We start from the raw sequence: 16,652 nt of genomic DNA, 5'->3' as shown, positions 1-16,652 counted from the left end.
GGAAACTTTTGAGGCTGTAAAGCTAGTCAATAAAGTAATATAGTGGTAACTATATGGCAATATGCATATTAAAACTCATATTTAACTGCATGAAATACTTATCCCACATGCCAACTATGGATTTTAGTTAGTAATAACATATCAGTTCATCAAACCTAAGAAATGTACTACACATCAATGTACTACACTTACTATGACAGAAAACTAAGGAGGGGTCTTTATATAGTCACCTTCTGAAATTCTGTTTACAATTTTTCTTGTAAAACTAAAATTAAAACAAAACCTATTAATTTTAGGAGAAGTTAAACTTTGCCTGAAATTTTTTATTTATATTAAAACATCAAAAACAAAAATTTAGTACTGGTTGTGGCAGTGCATGTCTTTAATCTCAGCACTTTGGAGGCAGAGGCAGGAGAATCTCTGTGAGTTTGAGGCCAACCTGGTCTACAGAGTGAGTTCCAGGACAGCCAGGACTATGCTAGAAAGACCTTGTCTCAAAAAAAAAATTAAAAATGCTAACATTGATTTTTTTCTACATACTTTTTGATCTTCAAAATATAAAAAGATAAACTTTTAAGCCATAAGCTTATAATACACTTGAACAATGTGAGAAAATAGAAATTAAATTATTAATATCAAATTCTTTGTAGACCAGCAATATGCAATTAACTGCAACAAGAGTAGAAAGTTTTCCTTTACAGAATTAAAGGTATAATGGTGTATTATATATACAATACAAACAAAAATTACAGTAAGTAGGAGAGCTGAGATGATAGAAATTATTTAAAAGTTACAATAATATTTAAACTTTATAACTAGGACAAGAAGAGGCAGACCACAGGAATGGAAAGTAGATAAATTCCCCCCAAAGAGCATACTCTGTATAATAATTTAGATATCTTCCACAACAGTGGGAAAAATTGAATAATTCAATATTTGCTGCTGTGAAGCAACTTAAAAAATTACCTCACACCATAATACAGCAACATAAAATTCAGCGGGATTAAGCAGAAGCAATGAAAACTAAACAAAATCTATTCAAGTACTTATTAAATTTTGAATGAAGAACTGCAATATATATAATTCATGAGAAGAAATTATAAATTGAGAGATGGATACAATTACATACAAATTAAGATTGCTATATGTAAAAGTTCTTTTAAAATGCAGACAGAAAAGATATTTTCACAGTGGTAAGAATGGCCTTATGTGTACCAAATACAGAAAAATGAGTAAAAATCATTTAAATTCTCACAGAAACAATGTACACAAAAAGGAAACAAAATAGAGAAATATAAAAAAAATACATCTACTATAATAAAAAGAACAAACACTAAAGAGATGTTACTATTTCGCATGTCAGGTTGGCAAAAATATAAAAGGGTAGTTCTGGTGCAGCTGTATAAACAGACACAGCCTGTTTTATACAGCACAGTGATCTCATATGAACATCAAGTGATTTTAAAATTTAGCATCTTGAGGCCCACCACCTCTCAACCCATCTCAATGATTCATTTAAAAAGTACTTATTATGTACATTTAGGCAATTTTTAGATATTACGGGATAAAATTATCAGCAAAATGGGGGAAATCCTGTTATTGCTTTCTAACGTATACATCAAGTATAGAACCTAGTTGAGTGATGATGCAAAACTAAAGAAGAAGAAAAGAAAAAAAGGAGGTTCATTTTGGGGGAGATGAATTTGCATTTTTACATAAGCTCATTGTAGATACTTCATCACAGCAGCATCTGAGTGGAGACCTTAAAGAGGTAAAGTTCAAAGAATAATGATATATGATATGCATAAAGAAATATACTGCAGAGCTACTCACAATTGAAAACAATTTCAACAGTCAATATTGTGGCTGTCAGATAATGAAGGCATAAAAATTATGCAGCTGTTAAAAATTTTGGAAAGCTGCTTAATGAGGTAGAAATTCTCAGAATGTAGTGTTAATGAAAAATAACACACACACACACACACACACACACACACACACACACACACACACACACACACACACACACACACCTAATGATCCTGTAAACACAGAAACATAATCTGGAAGGAAGCATTACCAGTTATTTCTGGAGTTGGATCTTAGACACAATTTCTAAATTTTTTTAATGTGTTTATGAAGTGGGTAGCTGTTCCAGCTTTGACTTTGAAACACTGCCCCTAGTGAGGCAAATGGTAACTGCCATGCCTACTGATGACCTGCCCCTGGGGTGTGGCTGAGATGAGGACCCTTAAGACCTGAGATCCATACATGCTGGCCCTCTTGGCTCCTTGTGATCCAGGATGCTGGATCATAGACCAAGTCAGAGTTCTCCAGAGAACCACACTGGACTGCACCTCACCTCTCCTAGATCCTATAACTGGCCCCTTTACTGGTTGTAAGTTACCCTAAAATAAACCTCCTTTTAACTACCAGATAAACTATGTGAAGTTGCCTTGTTAAATCCCCACTTTAAGTTTATTTTGTTTTTACACCATGAAAAAAATATAAAGGTAGACTTTACAGTCTTGAAGTATACTGAAAGTTGTCCAGGACTTTTAAAATTAAATTTCTGGGAAGTTGTGCATAGGGGAATGGGTCAGATTTAGCCATCACACATCAAGAGTCATGTTGATCCTTTTACTTACCATATAACCTATGTGGACGACATCAAGAAAACTGTTTTCTGGATACAACAGGACAATTGTATGGTGGTATTTTATTTGTACTGAAATGTGATTTTAATTGTATGTTAATAAATAAAGTTGCCTGGGGGTCAGAGCTATTAGAGCCATAGCAAGAGTGTGGTAGTGTTGGTGCACACCTTTAATCCCAGCACTTGGTAGACAGAGCTAGGTAGATCTCTGTATGTTCAAGGATACAGCCAGCATTGGAGACATATGCCTTTAAGACCTGGAGGGCTGTACTTACAGGCAGTGATGAGGCAGTCATGTGTTTGGGTTTACAACCAATGAGAAGGCAGAACAGAAATACTATATTAAAGACAAACACACAGGAAGTAGCTCTCTTTCAGAGAGGTAGGAGCACCCCAGGAGGAAGGGTAAGGTTTTAGCTCTGAGCTCTGACCTCTTGGCTTTCTCATTTACATTGGTTCTGTTTTTCTTATTTTAATAAGGCAGTTGGTTACATCTACACAGTTGCACATATGAAGTCATAGAAATTGTGATAGCAGGTGCAAGACTTATATAAGCTCAAACCAGACAAATGCCAGCATGGAGGATGACAGGTAGGCACAAAATCTCACCACTAACCGAGGAGCTATTGACATTTGATAGGTACTAGGAGACAGGCAGGCAGCTTTCTTTAATGACAGTACTCTGGTAAGGTGACAGCACTTCTGGCAGTCCTCACTCCCAAGTAGTTGGTCAACCCAAACTGGACTTAATTTTTGGTGGGAAAGGAAGAAAATTCAAAGGTGGATAGGTAGAGAAGTTAGACATAAGAAGAGTTGGGGTGAATATAATTAAAATGTTATATTAAATTCTCAATCAATTAAAGTATATTAAAAACAAACAAGACATGTTGGAAATTAAGGGACTAATAGAGAAGGTATTCCAAAACCATATAGCATATGAGCTGAAGGACTTGAGTGTAGAAAGAAGTTCCTGTCCTGCCTTGTCCTGCAGCTGTTCAGTCCCAGACAAATACACAGAGACTTAATATTAATTATAAACTGTTTGGCCTATTGCTCAGGCTTATAACTAACTAGCTCTTACATTTAAATTAACTCATAATTCTTGTGTATGTTTAGCCATGTGGCTTGGTACCTTTTCTCAAAATGATATTCTCATCTTACTTCCTCCATGCCTAGCTGGCAACTCTGTCTCTGCCTTTTCTCTTCACAGAATTATCCTAGTCTGGTCACCCCGCCTATACTTCCTGCCCAGCTACTGGCCAATCAGCGTTTTATTAAACCAATATGAGTGGCAAATCTTTGCAGTGTATCAGAGCATTATCCCACAGCATTTCCCCTTTTTTTTTTCAACAAACAAAAACCCTAAATCTAATCTCCTTTGTTCATCTTTTTCCCTGACCATTATCCATAACAATTTGTAACCAACATTCTAAACAAATACAAACATCCATAATCCATTTTTTGGGAACGTGGACATAGTTTTCTAGGCTACTTCCTGCTGATTGGGGGCATGGGTAATCTTATGGGGACCCAAAGAAAATTTAGGATTATTGTCAAGTCCTGACTGGAGTAGTCTGTGAGGCTGGATCATCCCAGCCAGCAGCCTGGAAGTCTTTCTGGATGCAGAACTCAGAGGAAACTGCAACAGAGGTGCTCTGAAACATTGAATCATCTGGGCCATCTGTTCCCATTGTAGATTTTTCAGGATGTCTTCCTTGATCAAACCATATTAACCTGGAAGCAATCTACAGATTCTCATCTTCTGTGGAAACAAAAGCAGAACTTCTTTCCAAAGCAACATGTCCTTAGACCCAAATTTTCAAGTTAAGATACCTTTAAAATATATATGTTGGTTTAGCTTAGCAGTCCCCATAATAAAATGTCTCTCTGCGGTTAAAAATGCCAAAGACAACACAATAATATACAACATTTAGATTCTCTGTGTATATTCCATCTTTTTGTACTCTATTTCTTTCTAAGGACTTTCTCTACCATGTTCTTTCTCTCTCTCTCTCTCAAGCCTATGTATATTTTTAAACATACTGTAACCCGTTTAGGGTTTTTATCCATCTGAATCTGTTTGTGTGTGTGTGTGTGTGTGTGTGTGTGTGTGTGTGTGTGTGTGTGTGTGTGTGTGTGTATCTATAATCATTTTCTGACCATGCTTTATACTGCTAGAATCGAAGTGACAGCCCTGGCTGTTGGCTCCACCCCACTCACCTTTTCAACATGGTGCAGGTACCAAGGAGTAACGCTTATCTCCCCAATTCTGGGAAGCAGTATTAAGTAGCATGCCTGTGTTTTTAAGCCCACTACTGCACTCTCAAGTTCATAGGCAGCAGCTAGGAGAATCCTCTTTGTACCATGGCCTGTGAGAGAGACTGAAGAAATACACCATGCTTGTTTAGCATTTATCTCCATCTCTCAGGCAGTTGTTGGGAGGTGTGGTTTCTGGCATGAGAATTCAAGACCAGGAAGCCCTGTGCAGCTCCGTTTCTGTGTGTTAAGAATCCTTTTTAAGCTTTATCAGGTCTATGTAGATCAATGCCTGATGGTGAGCACCAGTTGTAGACTGAAGTTTCTGTCCCACCTGGTCCTGCAGCTGTTCAGTCCCAAAGACTTATATTAAACATAAACTGTCTGGTCTAATGCTCAGGCTTATAACTAACTAGCTCTTACACTTAAATTAACCCATAATTATTGTCTATGTTTAGCCATGTGGCTTGGTACCTGTTCTCAGTATGGTATTCTCATCTTACTTCCTATGCATCTGGCTGGTAACTCTGTCTCTGCTTTTTCTCTTCCCAGAATTCTCCTAGTCTGGTTGTCCCTATACTTCCTACCTGGCTACTGGCTAATCAGCATTTTATTAAACCAGTATGAGTGACAAATATTTACAGTATACAAGAGCATTATCCAACAGCAACTAGGGGTATATAGAGCAGAGGAAAGGTGTGAAGAGGACTGAACCTTCTTTCACTGTGTAAAAGGCTGTTATAGGAAAGGAAATAGAAATTAGCATTGCCATTGCTTCATGGAGCAAGGCCAATAGGTTAGATTTAGAAAACGTGTTTCAAGTAAAAATGAAAATTAACTTGCTAACAAAAACAACTACATACCACTGGGTAGTGATTAAATCATCAAATAGTTCTGGAACCATTCACACTGAAAACAAGTGTCCATGTGCACTCAGTAATAAGAGTGCTGTACATGATCACTAAGGATCATGCCATTTCCGAGCTCCATCTTGTACTATTTTGAACAGTTATTTTATGTCATGATCACTTACATAATTCTGTCTGCAAGCACGTCCTTTCCCTATGTAATACCCTTTCCTTTCAAGAAAGAAAATCTCCCCTCTAAATACACAGCCTAGAGATTTTTATTCTTCCTTATTTGGATAGTGAGGAGACATACTGTGTGCAGACATCAATAACTTTAAAATCATGTTTCAAGTACAAGTATAAAAATTTTTTTCTATTACTAACCAGCATAACCCCCTAGGAAGAGAACACCTGGGACATTCCACTGCACTTCTGTTTCCCAGTGTCCTGCACCTTTTTACAATTACTTTCACTGCTTTCAAAATGCCCATAATGGAAATAGCAGCTAATATCTAGCTTTACTCCAGATCTTAGGAGAAAGTTTCTTTTTTAGCTCTCAGGACAGTCACAATTTCATTCATTTTAGGAATACAACAACAAAGAGACCTCCCCATTGCCTCCTCCAAAGCCTCAAAATACTCTTTCAAAATGTTCAATGTTGTGTCAGTTAGTGGCTAAACTTGTAATATGTGCATAAACTGGTTGGAACATGATATTCTATATAGCATGACAGTAACCTCAGAACCTTACAGCTAAGAAAGTGTTTATAAATAATTCAACCCCCACTAATCACATAGTTTTCAAAACTGAAGCTCACACAAGACAAATAAGTTGTCATCGGAAATTAAGTCAGTATCCACCTCAGGAATAAATTATAAACTAGGCTATCAGAAATCCATGTTGCGAGAGGTTTTTTTTTTTTTGTTTTTGTTTTTGTTTGTTTGTTTGTTGTTTGGGTTTTTTTTGTTTTTTGTTTTGTTTTGGTTTAGTTTTGGTTTTTTCGAGACAGGGTTTCTCTGTGTAGCTTTGCACCTTTCCTGGAACTCACTCTGTAGCCAAGGCTAGCCTCGAACTCACAGAGATCCACCTGCCTCTGCATCCCAAGTGCTGGGATTAAAGGCGTGCACCACCACCGCCAGGCTGAGAGTTTTTTTTAAAAATATATGATTCTTCACAAAAATCTTTTCTCTGTCATGCGCATTTTTCTATAAATTGCTGACTATACCAAGTCAAGGATCTAAGGAGATCATGGGCACTATGAGAGTATAAGTTAAGCTAATACATATCATCTGATTTTAAAGTAAAGTTATGCTTCTGTGGACAAAGCCTAAAATGTATTATCACCTACCAGATATCTACAAAAATGGTTATGCATCATCCAGCTTAAATGTTAGTGATCATGTGAGATTCAGAGTATAAAGGACTATTTGCACAAATTTGTGTATCATTTGTCAGTACTCAACTCTTCTGCAAAATATACTAATGGTGATCACATCTTCCCTCTTAGAGCAGGTCCACATAAAAATGTAAATTATAACCATGTCATTCAATAGTTTGTAAAAAGTCCTTTTTCCCCATCAAAACAAAGGTGGCAACAGTAGCCCTATTTTGTTCAACACCATATTCTCCACTGAAGGAAAAGGATATACATTAAATGAATATCTGTCCAAATAGTGAGTGGCTGAGGCCAAACCTCTCTTGCAACTTTACTCCCTTTCTCCTTTTCTATCATTTATATGGGTTTATCTCCTTCCCTTATAACTTAAAGATAAACATTAACCAAAATACCAAAGTTGGATCTCTTTTCCTATTTCAAAAATCAAGGCACCAACTCTCATACTGCTGTCTCCACATAGCTTCTTTGCTGAGCTCCAAGCCTGCATTTCAACAGCTCTTCTTGGGATTCAGCAATAGCATTACTATCTGCATTAGTTCAGGCAAATCAAGCCATTCATCCTGTCTAGATCAGATTACTCACAAGTAGTGCCACCACATCTTTTTTGCATATAAATCCTTTTTCCAAGCTAACCTGCAATATTGCTTATAGTAAAGTTTTCCACCTATTTGCCAAACATTCTGCACATGTATCTTATTTCATCATGTACAACTGACTATTCCCAAGCACTATTGTTTAAAGTCTATCTGATCTTCAATGCACAGTTCACTTCCAGGAGTTGTCTTTGCTCCCCTTGAAGCCCTTTGCATTGCTTGCATTTTTCTTCTCTTTCCTACTTGACTCTGTCCTCTCAGAGAACAGAGACTAAGTCTAACCTATTCTGTGTCTCCCACATTTTCTTAGACTATTGTAGACCCTTAGTAACCTTATGTCAAATGGATCCAGCTTAGACTATGTCAGTAATCCTACTTAAAACCCTTTTATCAGGCAACATGCTTCCTGACCAAAGATTGAAATTCCTTCAAAAGGCTATATATCTCTCATCTCAGCTCCCAATATATATTTTTCCTCTTTTTCTCCCCACTCCCTCCATACCCCTTCTGTGTCCATCAACAAAACTGCTTCACCAGAGCCATCCTGATTCTATGCATCTCTATGTAGCTTCAATACCTCCTCCTTATGGAAATGATAAGCTTGCTATATCCTTAAGCTTTGCTTAAACTCCAAGTTCTCAATTATATATTCTCATAACTCACTCCCATATTTATGCTTCATGGCATTCACCACTAACTAAAATGGCATAGTTGTGTGATTACATGAGCACCAGCCTCTTCCCTATCAATGATAAACCTCAAACAAGAAGAGAACATGTCTCTTTTGTTCACATTTATTAGCCTCTGCACAATGGCTAACTATAACCAAATGCATTGATAGTGAGAAATAAACAAGTTATAAACAACTGAATTGATGAAGATAATTTCACAAAGACCACACTAGAACTTTACTACTTGAACTGTGATCAGTGAAACAACAGCATATTGAAACTCTCTGACCCCACCCTAAAACCTCAGGTCAGAACTAGCATTTTAAAACCACCCCAGTGGGCATTATTGTGCATTAGTATATGTTAAGTTCTGAGAAGCACTGGCCCTGGATGACTTCTGAAGACCTTCACACCTCTGAGATTTTATAAACTTCAGACCACGACTTTGAAATGTGAAATACTCTGGGGGCTATCATGCACCAAATCATTTTGTGAATAGAAAAACTGAGATGCTTGGAGGGGAAGTGTGTCTAAGGGCTGGCAAATCACCAGAGCTAGGAGTAGAACTCAGGTTTGCTACCTGCACTCTGCTCTAGCAGGGTTAACTTCCTTCCTTTCTGATTATACTGAATCCCCTCAGTGACAGCTGTCATTCTAACAGTTTTTCTTCTAGCTCCCATATCATGTATGAATCTTAAAGTCATCACCATTTCAAATATCTCTTTTCTAATATTTTTTCCTTAATCTTTGACTCCAGAATCCCCCATGCCTTATACCTATTGTCTAGTATTATGTTGATCTTCTGTAGTTTTGGAATGACTAGTGCCAAAGGGTCCTTGGTCTTTAGAAATACAAAAGAGAACTTTGTTTGCAGCAGTCCAGATGACAGCAGATAGCTAGCTCTTCCAAGGACCAGAACTTATACTATCATAGCTTCTTGAGAAAGCTGTGGGATGTGAGTTTGAAGCTGACAAACATGAATTAAAAGTCTCCAGAAGTCAGCCCTGATCCTTTCATTTGTAAGTCTTGTCAGACTTAAAACTTGAGGAGAAGGTATGATCACCATCTTCAACGAGCTGAAGAAAAATTATTAAGAAATAGCAAATTTCTTCCAGACACTTCTAAAGAAACAATGAAAAGAAGTCATATGTAATTTTTACAAAATCCCTGACATGGTTGCTCAAAAATACAAAGAACCACCTAATGAATTCCCTTTCACTGCAGGGAATTTACATAGACAGCAGTCAACAAATGGGGTGCTGAGGACAAATTTAAGAACTCAGTGCAAATCAGAGCTTAATGGCTTTTAGGAAACCTTCTAATTGGAAAGTTCTACAATTCACAAATATTTGGCCAAGCTCTCAGATAGCAGGTTCCAGTTCTAAACGATACAGTCTGAAGCTAGATGCAGAATGACTGTAGCTGTGACCATGGAAAAGTAAAGTAAAACTAAAACAGAAAATAGATGGGAGGAAGCCTAGGTTCTATACCACTCCTAGTTCCTATTGCTCTACACAAGGTCTCTAGTTGCTCCTCAAAGCCAAGAGCTGTCATTTCTGCTGCTCCTGCACTTGGCCAACAGAGAAGCACTGGTGATCCAGGGGCCTGTGCTTTCATTTCCCATTGGAAGTGACTGTGCTCTGTCATTGAACAAGCTACTTAAGCTTGCTATACCTCAGTTTCCTCATCAGTAAACCAAAGATAATAGCAATCAGCTGCTTCATAGGTTTGACATAAAAATTCAATGAGGTAATACATATTAAACCCACAGCCCAACTCAGAAACATTAAACACTTAAAATTTTAGTAAATGGTACAATTTGTTCTGCAATCATTACCAGGGGCATGACAATGTCACTAACTCCAGAGAGAAGCCTCTATCAAGCAACCAGACCCTGTCCTTTACAAGTTCAGCAGGGATACAATAGTTTCAGCCAGTCCTCTCATAGCTTCAGACAAACCAAACCTGAGGAACCAACCCTCAATAATCCATACCGTTCACAATGGAAATTCTAGCTCCTCACACTCTCCTTTCCTGCCCAGCAGCCCCTCTCCCCAGACACAGTTCGGGGCAGTCTATTGGGAAGAAAGCTCTTCAAACAATCAGGTGTTTCTGTCCTCCTCCCAAGGACATATCTGAACCTAAGAGGATGCCCACCAGTGCGGGGTATGTGAAATCTGAATTCATGGTTTAGGCTGGCAGCACAGCTACCTGGGATTAGGGGTGGGCTGGCAGTGGGGCTTCCCTCACTGAAGCAAGAAAAGCTTCCCAAGTTTGTAGAAGGACTCGGGTCCAACCCCACAGTGAACCTCTAAAAGAATGGGGAGAGGGCTCCATCTGCTTGAAAGGAAGCAGTTATTTACAACTTTCTACTCACTTGCATCTAGGGACTGAAATAGGGAGAGGGAAAGGGGCTGTTTAGTCTCCTCCTTCCTTTTGATTTCCAGCAGCCAAACACAGCTGCAGAGAAAGAGTTAAAGGAGGGAGCTCCAGCCATTACCCCATCCTTGGTGCCTAGGGCTGTCTAGGGGGTCATGACAGTGCTGTCTGCTCTGGCTAGGGGCCACTCTGTGGCTTTCTGCAGCAGCTGTCCAGCCCCCCAAGCAATTTGCAAGGTCAATGCTGACCTGCTTCCAAAGAGGAACACAACAATTCACTGACAATGAAGCAAATCGCGCATATTATGACCACATCGCAACCCGCCCCCCAACCCCCCACCCCCCGCCGTCTTCCTCAAACCAGGTTTTACCCCAGCGCCTCCCAGCCCAAATGCCACCTCTGGGCTTCCACCAGCCCCACTGGGAAACCCACGATAGCATCACAGCTGCAGAGCATGTCTCGCCTCCCGACCAACCCAAGGAGACTCTCCTAAAGGGAGAGGGATGCTATCTGGAAAGGAGACCTAAGCTTGGGGGAGGGGGAAGAAGGGAACATCTCTGTCTCTTACCGAGTGCCACAGTCACTTCCCCGAAGCAGAGAAGAAAAAAGGATAAATGAACTGAAACAAGTTGGAGCCTAAGCCTTGATAAAACGAGGCTTCTTCTCTTTCTCTAGGTCTCTGTCTTAGTCCCTATCTCAGTCTGTCTCTCTCTGCTTTGCTAGCTAGCCAGCTAGCTAGCTAGCGCGCGCTCACGCTATTCCCCTCTTCTTTCCCTCCCTCCTTCCCTCCTTCTCTCTCTGTCTCTGTCTCTGTCTCTCTCTCCCTCCCTCTGTCTAATCTCTCTCTTTCTCTCTCCCCTCCCCTCCCTCCCTTTCCCTCTCTCCCCCTCCCTTCGTCTCTCCCTCTCCCTTTCACTCTCTCCTTTCTCCCTCCCTCTTTCCTTCCCTCCCTTTCTGCCTCCCTCCCAACCTTCCTCCCCTTCTCCCCACCCCCTTCACTGGCTTTACCACTGCCTAGTGCTGAGCACAGGGCTAAGCTAGGGTTCTAAATACAGAGCTGCAAACGCTTTAGATCTGTGGTTGTTTTACGAAAGACTAAAGTAGTATTTCATTCTTTGAGGTTTCCAGCAGAGAAATCAAGGGAAGCTCAAAGAGAAGGGGAGGAGCAGGACAAGCAAAGCGGAGAGAAAGAGCAAAAGGCTGAGAGCAAATAGAAGATAAAGGAAGTATGAATTACCAAATCGCTGTGAGATGCTTACTTCCCTCTTCAGGACCGAAGAGTGAGCTTCCTCCTTTTCTCTCTTCTTTTCCTTCCATCCCTATGGGCGTGCCTTCTAACCCTGGCTCCGAATAAAGGTTTGATAATCTTGTCTGTTCAGATTCCATCTCCGAGGATAACAATGAGCTCAAAACAAATATACATTTTTTTTTTAAAAAAAAAGTTACTCTTCACACTCCACTAAGGAAAAGAGTCCAGCCATGCTGATGCCCTAATGACCTAACTTCCATGCCACCCCAATGAAGAAGATGTGTGGACCCAATTTAAAACTGTCAGCTGAAGCTTTCCTTTAGGGAAAACGGGGCAACAGCAGGTCCATAGTGATGGAAAAAAAAATACGCAATCCCAAGAGAAGAAAACTGACTGATTCAAATTATAAAACAAAAGGAGGAAGAGCAGTCTGAGGATTATAAAGGAGCTGTAACATAGTTGAAGGAGATTGAAAGATTAAACAATGAAACTTAGATTTGAGGGGAAATTGCTGTTGTCTTGAACAACTCATTTCTTCAATCTAGCCTTCAGAACCATCAATGACTAATTGAAAGGTGATGAAGTATATTGTCTTAAAAGACCATTCTAGATCTAGCAATCTAAGACCTAAAGACAGGAAACTCACATATGCAAGAAAATTACCAGATGTGGTGGTGTTGCATTCCCCAAAATATTGTGCACCCTAATAAACTTATCTAGGGTCAGAGACAGAACAGCCACTAGATACAGAGGCCAGAAAATGGTGGCACATACGCCTTTAATCCTAGCATCCCAGAGGCAGAAATCTGTCTGGATCTCTGTGAGTTCAAGGCCACATTGGAAACAGCCAGGCATGGTGACACTCGCCTTTAATCCCAAGAAGTGAGCCTTTAATCCCAGGGAGTGGTGGTAGAAGGCAGAAAGGTATATAAGGCATGAGGACCAGGAACTAGAAGCTTTTAGCCTGTTTAAGCTTTCAGGCTTTGAGCAGCACAGTTCAGCTGAGATTCATTCAGGATGAGGACTGAGAGGCTTCCAGTCTGAGGAAACAGGATCAGCTGAGGAACTGGTGAGGTGAGGTAGCTGAGGCTTGTTCTGCTTCTCTGATCTTCCAGCATTCACCCCAAAACCCAGCTCCAGGTTTGTTTTTATTTATAAGACCCTTTAGGATTCATGCTACAACCAGATTTCAAAGGCTTTCCAAAAATAAGTTTTCAATGACCATTCCACTGTTTTGTGTGTTTCAGAAGCAACATGAATATGGACATTAGTGTAAATAATTACTGCTATCAAAAAAATCACTCTCTACTTATTCAGAATGATTAGCCTAAAACCATTTTTTTAATTTTATGTGTATGGTTGTTTTTGCCTGCATGTATGGCTGTGTTCCACCTGTGTGCCTGGTGCCTAGAGAGGCCAGAAAAGGGTGGCAGATCCCCTGCAACTGGAGTTACAGAAGTTTGTGATCTGCCATGTATGTCCTGGGAACCAAACCTCAGTTTTCTGCAAGAGCAACAAGTGCTTAACAACTGAACCATCTCTCCAACTCCCTTAAACCTTTTGAAAATCAAACCTTCATATGGTAATTTCTGGCCTACTCAGTCAGAGAAACTTAAAGGACATTTGACTGGAAATTAATTATTCCTCAATAAGAAACAGTAACTGAAATCTGAGTAGGTATTTAAAGTTTTCATAGTGTTCCATTTCTATTTAAACTACAGTGCTATTATCTTTTCATTAATGCCCAATACTCTCTACTGCTACCCACCAAAGTGCATATGCACAACTGTACATTTCTGTCAAAGTATATATCATCATATTGATTGTGTAGGGAGCAGGAGACACATAAGCTTGGAGTTATGGAGCTGAAAGAACACATACAGATAAGCAGCATTGTACAAAAGCAAACATGACTAAAGGAAAAATAAATCACACACAATATCATGGTACATTAATGGTAGACTCAGGACCAACATCTAGACTACTAACTCCAGATTTAGCATATTTATCCACCAAAAGAACAAATAAGCTGTGCATAAAAGAAAGTGTGTTTGTGAACAGATACCTATGCAAGTGCCTTCCTATTTTCTTATATATAGATTTGTTTATACAAATGTCCACTTAATGTAGTGGGTTAGTAACCCAATAAAAATGCATGTAACTATCATGAGGATGGGGTGTTAATTTTTTAGAACTTCCATAATAAATAGCCATCCTTTCAATAGTATAAATTAACAGCAATTTATTCTGCCATTATTCTAAAGGACAGAAGCCCATTTGAGATGTTAGCAGAACCACACTCCCTCCACAAGGTCTAGGAGGAAATTCAAACTTGTCTCTTCTTTCTGTTGCATCCTGGCATTCCTTGTCACACAGAAACATCACTCGAATCATTGCCTGTGCCTTCAATTCTCCTCTTACATCCCTGTGTGTGCAAATTTACAGTCATACTAAACCCAAGATGAGTTCATCATCACTAACAACTTCCACAAAGACTTACTATCTAGACATAGTTATAACCTGAGGTTATGAACAGCTATGGATTTTAGTAGGACACTACTCAATCCACTTCAATTAACTTTTCATTTTTGTACAAAATACTGAATAAAAAATAAACCAACAGTATAATATTTTTCTGTTTGTTTGTTTATGTTTTTTTTGAGACTGGGTTTCTCTGTGTGACTGCTCTGGCTGTCTTGGAACTTGCTCTGAAGACCATGCTGGCCTTTAACTCAGAGATCCACCTGCCTCTGCCTCCAGAGTGCTGGGATTAAAGGCATACACTGCCCTTCCAACTTTGTATATATCTTAATACAAATTATTTAGCTGAAGATGTTCTCAAAACAAATACTGTTCCTTAAGTCATATAATTCTATCAAATATTCATTATACAAAACAATAGACTTCTTCCTCTGTGACATTTTCATATGTATTGACCCACAAATACTCTCTGTTGTCTAATCACCGATTCTATTCTTTGACTCAGATAATCCTTCTGTTTTTATGTCCTATCTGTTTTTTTTTTAAATCTGGATAGTAATATATGATAAAACATACGCTGTTTGTCTTTTTTAGTATGGCAAACACTTAAAATGATGATCTTACTAAAACAAGACATGTAAACTAATGGAGAATATGAGACCCAGAAATCACACTATTTTATCTCTGTAAAAAATTAGGAACATTTCATAATTACATTCATTCCATTGAATAATATTTAAGAAGGTTCTTGCAAACAAACCATGCTATAGGTCACAATGTACATAAGTGTCAAGCAAGCATCAAGAAATAAGAAGGGAATTGACACATTGAAGTTTTGCCTGATGGCAGCCCCCAGGCCTAAGCAGTAAATAAAACTCCAGAGAAACTAGAATCACTATTGCATCTGTTAAATGTTTAGCAACTGAATCTTGAGGAAAAATATAAGTAAAAATAAATAAAGCCTAATTCATAGCATTCGCCATATTCCATAGTGTAATTATATCCGTAATGCACAACTCTGTGGGGAGTTAAGAATACAAGTACACAATCCAGTGCTAGCTAAGTCCCCCACACAATTTTTCACAGTCCATGTGGCTTGAAAAGTCAGGAGACAGAATTCAGGATGAACACCACAGTTTGTAACTTATGTGAGAAACCAAAAATAAAAAAAATATGAAGTAGATATAAACTGTCCAAATCTGGTAAAACTCATGAAATATGCATATGGGGACAGACTCAAAAGGATGTAAATAAAGCTGAAAGGATTAAGCAGAGTTTTAATCCTGTCTACCACAAGGGACAATTGAAAGTTTCACTTCAGCTGTTTCACTGTTTACTGAAACAAAGATAAAAAAAGATATAGAAATAACAGAATAAAAGGGTAGATTATTGAGTCTACTCTGAAAAGAAAAAAGGGAAGATATAGAAATGATAAAATAAAAGGTAGATTTCTAAATCTCAGAAAAGAAAAGAGAGAATATGGATATGATAAGATAAAAAGGTAGATTATTGAATCTACTTTTTAAAAGGAATTACTTGTTTTAAATAGGATAAGTAATGAAATGTTTTGTCTGAATTTGTCAAATGTTGATGGACTAGACATTGTTAATGTAATTCTTGACTGTATATATTATATATACTTATTGTATATATTTTTTCTTATATTAGTTATAACTTTTTTAAGCAAGAAGCCTGAATTTAATCTCCTTTGTTCAGCTTTTTTCCTGACCATTAACAATTAACAACTTGTAACCAACCATTGTAAACAATGACAATATCCCTAACTTACTAAACAATCAAAAAACACCCACCCCACATCTTGGGAATGTGGGTGTCGTGCTTGTAAAATCACTTCCTGCCATCTGGGGGTGAAGACATCTTTAGGGGAACCTGAAAAGAAAAATCTGGGGTTACATGTCAAGTCACAGACTGATAAATCTTTGCCTCTCAAAACCATGAACATTTTTCCCTAGAAGAGACTATCTTCATAGTAATTTCTTCTTGCCACCAGTTGCCTCACCAAACTTCTCCAAAACTGACCTTTGCCAATGCTTTCTTGTAACATAATGGTCCTAGCAATTGTTTTCTGAACAAGCAGTGGTAAACCTTTCTTCCCTGGTAGC

The 16,652-nt window shown here is 38.6% G+C and overlaps 1 protein-coding gene across 5 annotated transcripts in view; it reads right to left on the bottom strand.

The window, feature by feature from the left end:
- Positions 1–12,148, bottom strand: part of Gabra3 (gamma-aminobutyric acid type A receptor subunit alpha3) — a 240,401-nt gene extending 228,253 nt beyond the window's left edge. The window contains exon 1 of one of the 5 annotated variants that reach the window (XM_042268890.2): positions 12,037–12,148. The gene's annotated coding sequence lies outside the window, so the exon portion shown is untranslated. Of the gene's footprint in view, positions 1–11,367; positions 11,788–12,036 lie in introns of those variants that run through there. The other 4 variants (XM_006991865.4, XM_042268889.2, XM_042268893.2 and 1 more) reach the window with 4 other exon arrangements.
- Positions 12,149–16,652: the final 4,504 nt, after the last annotated feature.

This window comes from Peromyscus maniculatus, chromosome X (assembly GCF_049852395.1).
Source record: "Peromyscus maniculatus bairdii isolate BWxNUB_F1_BW_parent chromosome X, HU_Pman_BW_mat_3.1, whole genome shotgun sequence".
Lineage (NCBI taxonomy): Eukaryota > Metazoa > Chordata > Mammalia > Rodentia > Cricetidae > Peromyscus > Peromyscus maniculatus.
The sequence above is the reverse complement of the archived record's forward strand: the minus strand, read 5'-3'. Positions and strand labels throughout refer to the sequence as shown.